General features: G+C 34.8%; 1 protein-coding gene across 2 annotated transcripts in view; it reads right to left on the bottom strand.

The window, feature by feature from the left end:
- Positions 1-15,325, bottom strand: part of LOC117179006 (histone-lysine N-methyltransferase PRDM9-like) — a 640,767-nt gene that overhangs the window by 113,277 nt on the left and 512,165 nt on the right. The window lies entirely within an intron of this gene.

Raw genomic sequence — 15,325 nt, 5'->3', positions numbered from 1 at the left:
AATTCAAAATGTGGATAGCAAAAGTTATTAGTTAACTCCTCGAGCTTTTTGAAAAGGTGAAAAATTGAATATATGCGAAAAATCTACGAAAAAATTAATTTTTACATTCACAAATTTTTGTTGTATATTTCGAACTATGTGCCTGAATAATTTGTAGAAGGGCTTATATGAAATTAATAATGTATTAAAAATTTTTAATTATCAAAAACATTTATTTCAATTTAAACTTGATGTCCTTTTTATTCCGCGAGTTTGAATTCCGTTCAAAATATTTTTACTGTATTTCTGAAATCAGATAATGTTACATAAGTGCTATATTTCAATCAAGAACTGAGATGCCTTATTTCCGAAACAAGGAGAATTTTTATCAAAAACTGTAATTGCTTATAATTAATAAATCAATTATTTACTTCTCATAATTTATTTTTGAAGTCGTTTTCTTCATGGAATTCAATCAAAATAAAATTAAAAATGGAAAATAAAATTTTGTACTATTTATTTTTTAATTTTTCACTTTTGTCAAATATTAAATAGGCACTAACACAAATTCTTTATGCATATAGTCTACATGTGTAAAAAATGGGTGATTGTAAGAATTCATTTTTTATATAGCTTACGCCTAAATTCAATTCGTTCCGTTTTCAACAAGCTTGAGGAAGTAAGCGATATTCATCAATTAAAAAATTTTTTTTAAGTATATGCAGCACATACTGAGTGTGCAAAAAAATTAGGGATGTCCTAGAGACGTCTCTGAGACATCCTTAAGGCGTCTTTTATAACACGTATTTTGGTAATCCTAGGGATGCTCTTAAGACGTATAATGTCAATACGAAATATGTCCCGAGAACGTCTATGTCTTTAAGACGTTTTTAGGTCATCTTAGGACATTGGACGTCTTAGGAACGTTAACTGGTTTAAATTGGGAAATCCTAAAAACGTCCTAAGGACGTTCCTGGTATTTTCATATTTTTGTGCACACTGAGTAATTAACTAAAGATTTTTCGCTATTAGAAATTGATTGCTAGAAATTTCAATTCTAGCTATGAGGTACAGACTTCCTTGTTATTATTACAAGAAGATGTGAAAACTATAAACTTACATCTCAATTCGATGGATGATGATATTGAGCACTGAAGAACCCGAACGAAAAAGTGATTGAGAAGCTCTACGTCTACAAAACAAAATCCTTCCTTCTAGAAGAAAAGAGCAGTAATCAATATACCGCAGGATTGCTCAGAGGAAATCAATATATTTATAAAGAATGAGGAATCTAGACTAATTTTAATTGCGTTTACCGAAAAAAATACAAAGAAAGCATATTTCAAAGAATAAAAAAAATTGGCGTTTACTGAAGGTATATTTCTCGAATGATCTCACTCGTGACCAAACAGGTTTAAACGCACAGAAAACTTGGAGAGTGTCAGCTAGCACTAGAGCGACTTGGCAAGCCTGCTGATATGAGTCGAACTCGACTCTCTGTGGACAATGCATTTTATGATTCGTTAGTGGTTGTAAAACTTCTTGCAAACCAATATAAGGATAACTACCAATCGAATGGAAGAGATTCGATTCAATAAAATTATTAAGTTCGACAGCTAGTACAGAAAGATGCAGAAATTGAAAAATTGAGACATCAATCACTGAAAAAAGCAAAAAACTCAGTCAGAATCAAAAGGAGAAATCAATCAAATCTTTTTTTAATGTGTATCTAAAAGAGAAAAAAAGTCCAGCATGGTACCAAAACCTTAAGGAGTTCACAAATAAAAACATTACACGACTGGTATTTTGTAACGCAAGAGGATTTGGTAATCTAAGGGCATTTTCAATTATACTATAGTCAATAAAATTATCTGTGTGAGTGAAACGTGGCGATCTTCTTCTACAAAGGGTAGAGCAAAAGGAGGCCTTCTGATTAACACTGATTCGAGTAAATACAAGACAGCAGATACAATCTACAAGACAGGAGAATATATATTTGTACAATTTGAAGGTAATTTTTTAAATATTATAATAGGGCCAATATATTCTGTTCCAGATTCGAATATTGATATATTGTTTAACAATGTCAACAAAGTAATTTTTGAAATATCAGTAAAATACTCAAAGTCGTCTTTATTATATGCCAAAATGATCCTATGCACCCTTAGAGCGAGGGGTGTGTTTTTGTCTAGGGTTGATGAAAGAAAATGAAAACAGAAAGGATTTTAACATACTTACACCCACGCCGAGGCATAATAACATGTGCAGTGCCTTTAAAGGTATTAAGGGTCGCCGATTACGAATATGTAGATAGGGTTTAAAAATTCAAAATGCGGATCCAATATGGCGGACCCTTCTATCAAAATTTGATCGCATTTACTTGAACCTTGTTACTCGGGGATTTCAAAGGTCGCTGATTACGAATATGCAGTTACATTAAAAAAATTGAAGATGGCAGATCCAATATGGCGGACGATTTTTTGAAATTCAAACGGATTCGCTTGAATATTGGCAGTTGGTATAGTACAAGGTTAATTAAAAAATGTCTTCCTCAACCTGTGGACAAAAACACAACCCCCGCTCTAAGAACGCATGTGATTAATTTAACATAGGGCTCATTTAAAAGGGTTTCTTTAAGCCTTTAATTTCTGATATTAGAAAAGCTTGCAGTACGTCGTGGTTCAACTCTACAGTTTTCAAAAAATGACTAAAAATGCCGCTATTAGGTGTTTCAATCCCTATTTTCTAAAAAAAAACATAATGTAATGGGAAGTTTTTGAACCCAGATTCGTGTTCAGAAAGAAAAATTGATTCGGAAAGACAAGGTGCCATCTTATTCGTAACAAAAAAATTAAAATTTGCATCGCATTGTTATTGATTCAGTTTGGTGAAATGATGTGGGCATACAGATAATTCAGTATTTTAATTTAGAAGATTTGACTTCTGATTGTATTATTAAATCATCTACTCCGTATTTCAAATAGAATAACAATAATATATCTAAACATAAAGAAAATATAAATTACCCTTTTAATTCTAATTTTTCTAACTTATCGAGCGAAAACTTTCAAATAATGTGATTGTATTTACTAAAGAGACGGCAACTAAGTTAAATATGATTGCTGTGCGGAGCACAAAATGTAGATAGTCGAAACCGTGGTTTTAAGATGGCTGTAAAAAGAGCTTGATAGAGTTAATATAAATACATAAAAAATGTGAGAAGACAAAATTTGAAGCTAATATTTTATTGATCTACGCAAATATTAAAAAAATAACATGTCAAACTATTTACAGCTAAAAAGGAGGCTGATATAAAATTTTTATTGCATTCCCTTACAATAGCAAATTACTTCAGAAAATTTTGGAAAATATTCTATAATTATATTTCCAAATCATCGAGCACAAATTGTATAGACCAAATTGTATTGTATAATTGTATATTGGGAAAATTATTTTAGGTCTATTTATTCCAGCCGGGATTCTGACACCTACTCGTTAACGTTTAATGATACACTAAATCTATATCTTGACTCAAATATTTGTTTGGAAGAAACGGCGGCAGGTTTAAAAAAGTGCAAAAGTGGTAGGGCTTCCGGTCCGGATAAAATTAGCTACGATTTCTTGAAGAATCTGCCTAGCAATATTATCCTATACCTAAACTTGATTTTCAACAATATACTTAAGCAAGACAAATTTCCAGGATAATCGTCCCAATCTTTTTTAAGGCTATGTGATGAGTATAACAGCTGATCAAGCAGCCCTAAGATCAATATTTTTTCACCCATATTGAAAAATAAAAGTTTAAATAACGCGGAAATTTTTTTCGGGAAAAGTTAATAAATACAAGGTATTAAAGGATCGTTTGTGGCCTTGCAAAGAGTTAGAGGAAGAAAGAAGTTTGTTTATGCAAATAATAATTATCGACAGACACATTTAGGTTTTACAGCAGAAGTTTGACTTTTAACTATCTCTGACGGTAATCATGCAATCTGTTTTACCCACAGACCCCTAGAAGTTCGAAGTTGTCTACTCGCTGCGCTAATGCTGCTTTGACACAGCTGATACAAGACTGACACGTATGTCAGACCAAATAGGTTTATTTGCATTTCAAATGCAAACATTAGTTTTTGCATTATTAGTACATAATGTTCGTGAACTATTTTTGTTGTTTTGCCCCATTTTGATCAATCTAAACCTCATAACTAGCCCATTGACAACATTGCAAATTGCTTGCAGGGTTTGACGACAGCACGGTTGGTATTTCTCCAAAACAGTAATTAGAAAAAACTTTTTTCACTATTCTAATTATTTAGGGCCAGAGACATATTCTTCCATGCCTTCTATTTATCGTGCCAAATTTTTAACAACATATCTCATTCCGTGTGGACGTAAGTTGGGAAAGAAATCTTCCACTGGTATTTTCTTCAAAAGAAAATTTTTCTCAAAATTTCCACCGGAACAAAGTAGAGACATGGACTTTATTACCTCCTCTTTCATTTCCCAAACTTTCAGAGCGACACTTCATTTCGTTTAGACGTAAGTTGGGAAAGAAAAATTGAAGACCAGGTTTGGTCACGTGACCCTCTCGTCACATGGCCTTATAATGATCTTTAAAAAAGGGCAAGCATCTGATACATCTGACTACCATACCGTCCCATTGCGTTAGTCAACTTTATTACTAAACTCTTTACGCAGATTCTCTCTAAAAGGCTAACTAGTTAGGATGGAGCAATGCATCTTTTACCGAAGTGGAAACAAGATTGTAGGAAAGGGAAAGGCTGCATTGATCGTACATATCTTTACACTTACCTTATTAATTCAAACCCATCTTAGTGTGAACAGATGTAAGATTTTTGTACTATTTGTCGATTTAAAAGGATTATTTCCATAATTTATTCACAAAATTAATTAAAAAAGATTCATAATGTATCAACAATTAAAAATTAAATGTTTTTTCGATTTCATCTTTTTTTATTTCCGCGCATTACAATTACTCTGAAAACTTTTTAAACTATATTTCGGAAAAAGAGGCGTTACATAAGGGCCATAGTTTAATCAAAAGCTGAGATGCTTTATTTCCAAAACAATGCAATTTTTTCTCAAAAATTGTAGTTGCTTATAATTAATAAATTATTTAATTACTGCTTATAATGTATTACATTCTCATCAGAGAAGGTATTAGATTTGTGTAAAGTTTGACCCCCCTCCCCCTCCAGTTTTTATCAGATATTTTTGAGACCACTTTTTTGAAAATTCAAAAATTTTCTGTGCAGACGTTTATGTTATTGAAAAATTCGAACAATTTATCCTTATGACTTTTTCATTTAAACCAAAAATTACCAGTGTTATGGCATTTAAAACATTCCGCAAAATACACGAACATGAGAATTATAAGCTAAATAACGCATGATATAAAAAAAGACGAGAAAAGAAAAATTTTGCTTTTTGAATGCCTTAAAAGATAAGAACTTTTTTAATTTTCTTGAACAATAAAAAATTCAAATTTTGACAGCATAAAAAATAATGAAAAATTTAAAAATTACATTTGTCGGTTGAACTATGGAAAATATGGTAAAAGATAAGTTGACAAAAATTGTGCGTAGTTTTCACTTTAATAATAAAAAACATCAAAAAAATCTTCCCACTGCGTAGGCACATTCTCATCACAACTTTTGTTTTTCAATATCTTTTTCGTTTCGTGTGTAGGGTTTCAAAAGTTTAATTTTTCTATGTTTTTGATGCTATTCTTTATGATTGAAACCAAAAACAGAACTATCAAAAATCTATTCATGACAAATTAAATTATTTTTACATTCTCATCAGAGAAGGTATTAAATTTGTGTAAAATTTGACCCCCCCCCCCCGTTTTAGTAAAAAGGTTCACGTTTTGATACCCTGTGAATCCAAAAAACAGGTTTTCACGAATGTATTTGTCTGTATGCCTGCCTTTCTGTTGTTATGTCTGTCTGCCTGTGAGCGCGATAACTTTTGAAAAAAATTACTTCATTCGATTTGCCTTTAGTACACTCTTTCAGTGTCTTAATTCGAATTTTTTGGTACAAAAATCTTCTGTGCACTTGTTCATAGTACTTGAAAAGAGAAATGTTAATTTTCAATAGCCTACAAGATTATCATAACAACTTATTTATTTTTTGCGAAAAAATGAATATTATAATTTTGACCGCACAAAAAATAATAAAAAATTAAAAATTTCATTTTGTGGTCAAACTATGCAAGATAGGGGGAAAAATGATAACACAAACATTGTGCACCCAAAACATTGCTACAAATTTGTTATTAATCACTTTTTTATCGGACACGCAGTTTTTGTATTATTTATAAAAAACGTTAAAAATACAAAAATTTAATTTTTCGACGCACAACACAAACTACACTGAGAGATCTTTGTTAGAATTAATGAAATAAATGAATTAGACTTTAGTATAATATCGTTCCAAAATAGGGAAAGCCGATGTTTTACTATATTTATTTGTATTTAAGCACTGAAGTTTAACATTATCATACGAGTATTAAAAACACGAAGACGACAAAGTAGTATTCTAAATACGAAATATTATGAAATTAGTATTGTCAATATGAAGTTGACAGAAATCTGAGACGCATAGCAAACTATTAAATTATTATTCTTTATTTTTCATATAGCTTCGTTTGACAATTCTCCTCGATTGTTTCCGCCGTTTTCAGATCGAGTCGAAAGGTTATGATTCATAACATTTAAAGTAAAAGTTAACTCTTTCTATTTCAAATTCATTCATTAACTATGGAATTGAAAACATTAGGAATTCTTCCTAACGCAATTTATAAACTAAGGTAATAAGATTTAATTCAATGAGTACAATTTATCAAATAAAACATCTAAATACACTCAAGTTTATTATACTGAGTTACTGAGATGTCAATTTAGAGAATACCATATTATTTATACAAGAATATTATCAGTTCCGTTAAAAAAATGTATTTTATAAAAAATCAATTAATTCATTGAAAATCATAATGCCCTGAGTTTTTAAGCGACGCCGCTTAGCCGAGAGTAATTTATTTTTCATATAGCCGTTTAAGATTCCCATATGCTTTGCATAGCAACTTCAAACGATTTTTCCGCTTTTTCAAATAAAATGAATGACTATCGAGTTAAATTCGCTTGTGAACTTTGATATAGTGAATTTTAAATTCTCACAAGTTTTATAAGAGTTAATGCAACATCCTTTCCATTTGTTCAAACAAAAATATTAGTTTTGACGGCTGAAAACCGATATATTAATTTTTGATACGCAAACTCTGTTTTCCCTATTTTGAATCGATATCATACTAAATTCTCATTCATGTTTATCATTTATTCTAACACAAGGTCTCTTAGTGTAAGAAAAGATTTATAGTTAACATTTTTTTCACCCAAAGTGGAGCGAAACATTTTTATTAATAGTTTTTTTAAATTCTCATCTTAGAAGGTATTAGATTTGTGTAAAATTTGCCCCCCCCCCCTCCAGTTTTTATCAAATGTCCACGTTTCGAGACCCCCTGATTCCGAAAAACATGTTTTTACGAATGTGTGTCTACCTGTATTTCTGTATGTATGTGTGTCTGTATATCTGCTTGCGAGCCGGATAACTTTTAAAAAATTAATATATTAGATTGGCCTTTGGTACCGTTTTTTCGTGTCCTAAACTAAAGATCAAGTTTTTTAGCTAGCCATTTTGGATAAAAAATCAAAAAGTGAGCACAATTTGAATATTTTTGAGACCACTTTTTTGAAAATTCAAAAATTTTCTGTACGGACGTTAATGTTATTGAAAAATTCGAACAATTTCTCCTAATGACTTTTTCATTAAAACCAAAAATTACCAGTTTTATATCATTTAAAAAATTCCGAAAAATAGACGAATATAACCATTTTAGGCCAAATAACGCTTGATATAAAAAAAGTCACGAATAGAAAAATATTGCTTCTTGAATGTCCTACAAGATTATCATAAAAACTTTTCGAATTTTTTTGAAAAAGAAAAAATTCAAATTTTGACAGCATAAAACATACCTTCGCAGCATAAAGCAGAAACCAGCTATTACTCTCGGTTGAAACTAATTCCCCCCCCCCCTTCACCTTCATTAATTGAAGTTTTGTGAAACTGTTGTTGTAACTAGACTCTCCACTAGGGTGGTCGAAAATGGCGACTTTTAAATAAATGCAAACGATCCCCTCAAATCGTTTCGAAATTCAGAGAAAGTAAACCCGTACTTTTTTTAATTTTCATTTTTAATGGTGCCTGTTGGGACTTTAAATTTGCATGGGAAAATGCATGGGAAAAAGTCCCTTTTTGGTCTTTTTCGAATAATTGTTCAGCGCTAGGGAAAAGTTGACGCTGAAGTTATAAGACTTGTAGAGAACTTTCTAACGAAGAATTTGACCTATTATACACATGGGCTTGATGCCCCTAAACCTCCCCCACGGTGCCCTGAGAACTACACTTAAATAAAAAAATGTACAGTCTTCAGGAAACTGACCCTTTTAAGCAGTTGGTTCTCCTTTTTCCAGGAAATCATTACTATAGGTCTATTGGAATATTTCCAAATGTTCTTCAGTTAATTTATATCTATTTATATAAATTTTATTTGTTTAAATAATCTGTTTTGTCGAAAATTTGCCTAAAATCTGTTTTTTGAGATCGGGATACAAACTTAATTTGTACACAGAAATTCTTTAGTGGACCTTCTGTTTCACATAGTTTAGGTAATTCTAGGGAAATTGAAGGGCTTTCTCAGATTATATAAATTTACACGGGAAAAAATAACAAAAACCTAATATCCTTTACAGGTTTTCGTGCGACGTCAGTCACTTGTCCCGTTTAAACAACTTTTTTTTGGTGGGCCTGTGTGACCAGAAATTCCCTAGGCTTCTCCCTTCATTTTGCATCTATAGAGAAAATAGAACATACCTGCAAAATTTGGGGTTCATATTTAGATTATATAACATCTATATGTCTATTTTGGAGTAAACTGTTATTATCAAAACAATGTCCAGAATATCCCTAGGTTTTTCCTATTTTCTGCATCTAGGGGAAAACTGAGACGTTTGCGAGAAATTCTGAGGCCAGATTTTGATTCAGCGGCTCAAAATCCATAATTTTGTATCCAATTTTTTGTATGCCCTGAGTGACCGGGAAATCCCTAGACTTTATCCTACTTTTCTCATCTAGAGAGAAAATGGTAAAAGCACAAAAAAGTTAGTGCTCAAATTTATGTTGAGGCAAAAAACTGCAGAGGAAATAGCATTTTTCTTATTTTTAGCTTTATAAGTTAGTATAACATGCGGAAGACCTTCAATTTCCGTAGATTTATCCTAGCTAGGGGAAACGGTAAGCACACCAGGAAATTTTTGTGTATGAATTTGATCTTTAAGAGTCACAACACATACAAATATGACACAGTACGTTTATTCTTCTGTATACTGGTATTTTCTAACTAATGTCCAGAATAGCCCTAGTTTTTCCCATATTTTCTGCATTTAGGGGAAAACTAAAACATGTAGGACAAATTCTGAGGCCAGATTTGGATTCAGCAGCTCAAAATCTGGAAGGTTAGCAACGCAGTCTTATATGCGCCATTTTGTTGGTTTTCGTCTGTTGGTAAAGTGTGATTTGAATTATTAGCGCGCGATTATCTATCACGCTTAATCTATTTGTGCTATTTGGAGAAAGAAACTACTTAGTAGCGTGAGGAGAATTTCGAAAGAGTAAAGAAATAAACTATAATATACATAATTAGATTCAGGCTATTAAAAAAAGAACCAAAAGATAATAAAAAAGAACCAAAAATAATAAAAGACCTTTGCATTTCACACGTACAGTGTGACTGCATTTTTAATTCTGTTTTCTTTTTACGGAGTTTTCAATGTTCCGGTTGATTTTTGTAAATAAAACAGAAAAGTTAATATAATGCGGAGCTGCGTTACTCAATAGGCCATAAAGTAAATTACCCATAAAGAATTGTTTTCTTCTGCAGATTTTAGGCAGTCCTGCTCTTTTACTATATAAAGTAATACGCTAAATTTTGGGTATGTTATAAATGAACCGAATGTATGCATTAAGCGTGCGCTTATTCTTCGTATTTAGCTCATCAATATCGTCGTACACTACACAGCCGTAGTCAAAGAAAGGAAGGGTGAGACTTTTAACTAGCAGGTAACGCGTTAAAGCAGCTGCTGGAGGTCTCTCAATGTTTTCTTTGAAATATTCTCTACTTGTCTATTCCAAGTAAGAGAGCGATTAAGAATATAGCGCAAATCCTTTACAGATTCAACAAAGGTGATGAGACGTCCATCTATCTAGAGAGGAGGTAGGGTTGCAATTTTTTCAAGTGATGGAGAGGAAGAAGGTTTTATGAATATTGGCATAGTTTTAGCAGGCTTAAGAGTTAGGTCACTTTTCGGGTATCAGTACACCACCAGATCGATATTCGCCTGTGCATTTTGAAATAAGCTCTTAGGATTAAAAATATGACCGGAAAGGTATAGCGTAAAGTCGTGATGATATTTGTGATATTTGCAATGTCGAAATTCGCTACCAAGTTCAAAAGCATACATATTAAATAAAGTGGGTGCAAGCGAGCATCCCTGCTAGTCAACACTCTTAACAGTCCCACAAACTGACATTTCGCCGCTGCTAATTTGTACTATTTTATGTTTATTATTAACATACGATTTAAACCATTTAACAACCATGTTTGACAAGTGCAGTGATTTGAGCCTATCAATAATGGATTGTTGTTAACTGTATCAAACGCCTTAGAAAAGTCAAAAAGGACAACAACCGCCATTTTCCTTCTATCAATTGAAAGTTTAAGGTCAAAAGTTACTGCAGGTGAAGCTGTAAGTGTACTATGTCGGACAGGGAACCCAGATTGCATTGGATCCCTTATATATATTTTTTTCATTGTGTAAAGTAATTTACTGATGGACAATACGTTCGAAAAGTTTATACGAGGCACATAAGATGGATATAGGACGGACGTCTCTGCGAGAGGTAGGGTTAGATATTTTAGGAACAGAGCGAATAATCGTCCCTCCCCAGGCATCAGGAAATATTCCCACCTTCAAAGATGCATTGTAGATGTGAAAAAGAATAGGGCCGATGACTGGTAAAGCAAGGGGAATCATTTGAATTTAAATGTCACCAGAACCTTGAGCATTCGATTTTACGTCGAAGAGTTTTTTAATTAGAATTTCTTGGGATATTTCAGGAAAGCATAATTTAGTGACACCGAAAGTAGGGGGAACTGAGGACGTGGAAGGAGTGCTATTTGAAAGTAGTGTGAATTTAGTAATAAAATCTGTCAAAACGTCTGCAGGAGAGAAATTGTTATCACGAGCCAAGTGTTTAGAAGAAATGAAACCAAGCCGTTTTAAGAAAAGCCAGATGTTTTTATTTTTATTTCTTTTTTTGATACAATTGGAATTATATTGTTTGTGTGTAAACGGGAGTTTGCTTTGCACTAAGTTTCTCAATTCATGAAATTCTACTTGAATAATACTATTTTTTGTGCTATGAGCGAATCCACGTTTTTTATTTTTTTGTTTAAATCAAATCTTTTATATAAGAATTGATCCAAGGAGCGGACTTCTTCTTTTCTTTGGGGGTATGGAGATGTGGAAATTTGTCAAAGGCTGTACATAAAAATGTGGGTAGAAAAATCACCTGTTTATTTATTTTCTTTATAACAAAAATTCTATTCAGTCATAAGTAGAGAGAGCTGGTATTGTACTGGTATTGGATGCTGATAAGATCATGGTTTAAGAGGAATTATATTGAGTGTGGAGTAGAAAAAATTACCGTGTCTAAATCATTCACAATATCAAGTCAATCCATGTACTAGAATAATCAGTGGTGGGTGGTATCATGGGGAATTGTAGATAATTCGGCAGTGAAAACTAATGATTTTAAATAGTGAGTTAAATTCTTGGCAGCATTAAGATTTTTGTTTAAGTCACCGGTAAGTACAATGTCATTATAATTACGCATACGGTCAAAAATGTCATTCTTAAGTTCCCTGCCGTAGAAGGCGTTATGAGGTTTGTAAATTACACCCACCAACACACTGCCCTAAGGAGACGATACCTTAATAAAAAGGTACTCAGTAGTAGGGTTATTGGCAACCGTGCTCTTCAATGATAAACAAACACAACGGTAGCCAATCTAATGCCTGTAGAGGTAGGCGAACCAAACGACATGTGCATATTTCTGCAACCAGTCGCCATCTATCTCCTCATGCTTACATTTATATTAGTAGGGAGCCATTGTGGTGTAGACGGTATAATAATTGTCCTATGTTCCAAAACTGTAGCCTTGGCAGCTACGCTGGCGAGCGTTCGATTCTCATAGCTGGATGCGAGGCTGGACGTGCTTTTAGAAAGCTTCGCTTCCGTCCCTTGGGATACTACCCCACAGATATAATTCAATTTATAATTAACCTTACAGTGCGGCCGCATATGACCCTGGCAGTTGATGCGACTATAATCGTTTAACTAATAAAAAAAATTTATATTATCCTTGTGTAGATTTTAATTTTTTCTCGTCGTCCCCTGATCTTAATAGTACTGGGATTTAACGATTTCTAGCAAAAACTCGCTGATATAACCTACGTAATCTCTTTGTCGCTCACTGACTGAAGGCGTTAGATTTGCTAAAATGAATCGACCCAGGTTTGGTCCCGACAGAAAGGGGGAACTCTGGGAACATATACCAACCACTTCTTGTACCGGTTCCTCTAAGAGACCTGGAACTTCTCCCCTGTTGACTCCTTCTCAAAAAGAAAGCAGTCTCGATCTAGTTAATAAATGTGTTAACGAGAGATTGGTTGAGGAGGAACATATTCCTTTCTCCAACTCCAAGTAACACATTAGGAACAAACTGAATCAGTTTAATCCAGAATCCTCTGTCACCCCCTGTTCGAAAAATACCGGCTCCCCTACTTACTCTCTCGCATTATGCGAGGTAATTTCGAGGCCGAGACAAATGCATAGACATGGGCAAAATTGATTGAAAAGTTTTTGCCAAAACAGGAATAATGCAAAAACCTTAGTCATTTCCGAAGAGCTGAAAGCGCGAGGTTCCTCGGCTCCTGTTCCCCATTTATTCATTTTTAAACAAACATTTGTTAACGGTTTTCCGCTGAGGTACTCCGCTATCGACATATTAAATAGGTATATTTGGGAGGTCAGGACCACTATCCTGTTCATCGGCTGTGAAACAAAGATGGATGAGCCACGCAACATCTTTATTTCTACCTTTGTCTACAATGTCACATGTCCTCGTTCTGGCTCTGCGGAATGTATCTATACGAATTTCAAGTCATAAAGTTTCGCTTCTGGAATGACTGTGGTTTCCTGGAAGCGGAAAGAGAACTAAGTAGAAAGGTTTGCTAACATCCTAGAGATCGTGGCTCTTTGGAGTTCCCGTCCCGGCAAATTGCTACTCTTTAACACTCCGGATTATTAGGTTTACCTATTGCTCCTTCTCCACTTTCCGGTGGCACGGAGCCTTTAGATTTTATCGATGATCTGCTCAGGACAGCAGCTTCCTTCCTCCTAGAAATGAGCCGCAAAGCTGAATTCACAACTCAAAACTTCATGAATAACTCTTCTAGTTGATCCATACTTCCAGGGATAAATCAGATTAATTCTCCCTCATAAGTGGCTAATATTTAATAATGTTGATTTTTTTAACAGATATTTTTATTTTTAGTTGTTTTGCTATCTGGTTATTATTTTAATTCTATGCTAGGTCTTTGCTAGATCTTATTCTATATTTTATTGATGGCAAGCGATCGCGTTTTAAATGATCTCTTGTACTATTATCCTGCCAAGTCTGCCACCGGTAGTTGTTTGAAATCTATTATTGATTTTTTCTCAAATTTCACTATTCCCAAGCCAGATTGAATTTGTTCCGTCTTGCCCTACTTTATTAATTTGTATGTAAGATCAGACTACAGTTTTTTTTTTGGAAGGTCTAAACTCTTACCAGGCATTTAGTTAGCAGGGCAATCTTTATTACTAAATTTCGGTCAACTCTAATCACAGACGTTTGAATTTAATTATTTTTTCCTTACTAGAATGATACATTACATATAAAATTTTATCGGATTTTTAATTTTGAGTCAAACTTTCATTCTAATTTTCAATTTCTTGTATTAAAAATTTAGGTGTTAAATATTAAAAGTGTAACGTATCGTCACATAGTGCGCATATGCACGTGAACACCGGATTAACGTGACGCGCTCACTTCCACTCACCACCAGCCAGTGCGCCGATTCTACGCGCAGGCACGAGCAATATAGCTGGCCGTGAGATGCAGAAATGGCAGTTCGCCGGGTGCGGTGAACCGAGTAGCCTCGGGCATCTCTCACCCAGTGCAGCTACTCTGGCCGTCTTACACTCCCAGTAGACGACCAGACATCCCTCCTTGACTCCTAGCAGCAGCCCTCTCCTCGTTGCCGACTCGGTCGGTGGTCAACTGGTGCCCCTGTGACGACCGCCCATCGAGGCCAGGGTACGTTGGCATCAGGCGCTACTGACCGGCCTACCCGCGGTAAGAAACCTGCACCTTTCGCTCTCCGTAACCTACATAATCGGTGGTCAACAGGTGCCCCTGTGGCCGCTCATAGAGGCCAAGGTACGTCGGCATCAGGCGCTCCTGACCGGCCTACTTGCGGCATAAGACTCGCTCTCTGTAACGGACACGATCGGTGGTCAACGGGTGCCCCTGTGGCCACCCATCGAGGCCAATGTATGTCGGCATCAGGCGCTCCTGACCGGCCTCCGGGAGAGTCGGGACGAAGGTAGCCTCCTCTCCTGTACCTGACCTAATCCGACTGTGGGGCAGGTGCCCTGGGCTCCTGACTACCCCCGTGATACTTCAGCGCACTACCAACCACCCGTATACGCCCGTAACCGAGGTCCCTCTCATTTTGTTTCCAGGGGTAGCTCCTAGACTATGGTCCAGACAACGCGTTCACGACTTCCTGCGCACCGATTATATACAAGTGCATTTTTTTATTTCAACCATCAGATATTTCTCGCTTCCGTTCCAACGTCAAACATGCACACTAGATTGTACATTCCGAACACGCTTAAAAATGGCAACACACACGCCGATCACCCCTACACACGCGCACGGATACACACAATCATTTGACACCCAAATTTAGCTCATAATTAGTTTTGTATTTTTATAGGAAGAATACCAGGTGTATACATATGAAACCGGTATTGCCATCTAGCGGCCAGTAGGCACACTTGTAGGCACTGTCGGAACTTACCATTTGTGCTAATTGGCGT

Source organism: Belonocnema kinseyi, chromosome 8 (genome assembly GCF_010883055.1).
Source record: "Belonocnema kinseyi isolate 2016_QV_RU_SX_M_011 chromosome 8, B_treatae_v1, whole genome shotgun sequence".
Taxonomy (NCBI): domain Eukaryota; kingdom Metazoa; phylum Arthropoda; class Insecta; order Hymenoptera; family Cynipidae; genus Belonocnema; species Belonocnema kinseyi.
This window is presented reverse-complemented; position numbering and strand designations above follow the sequence as displayed.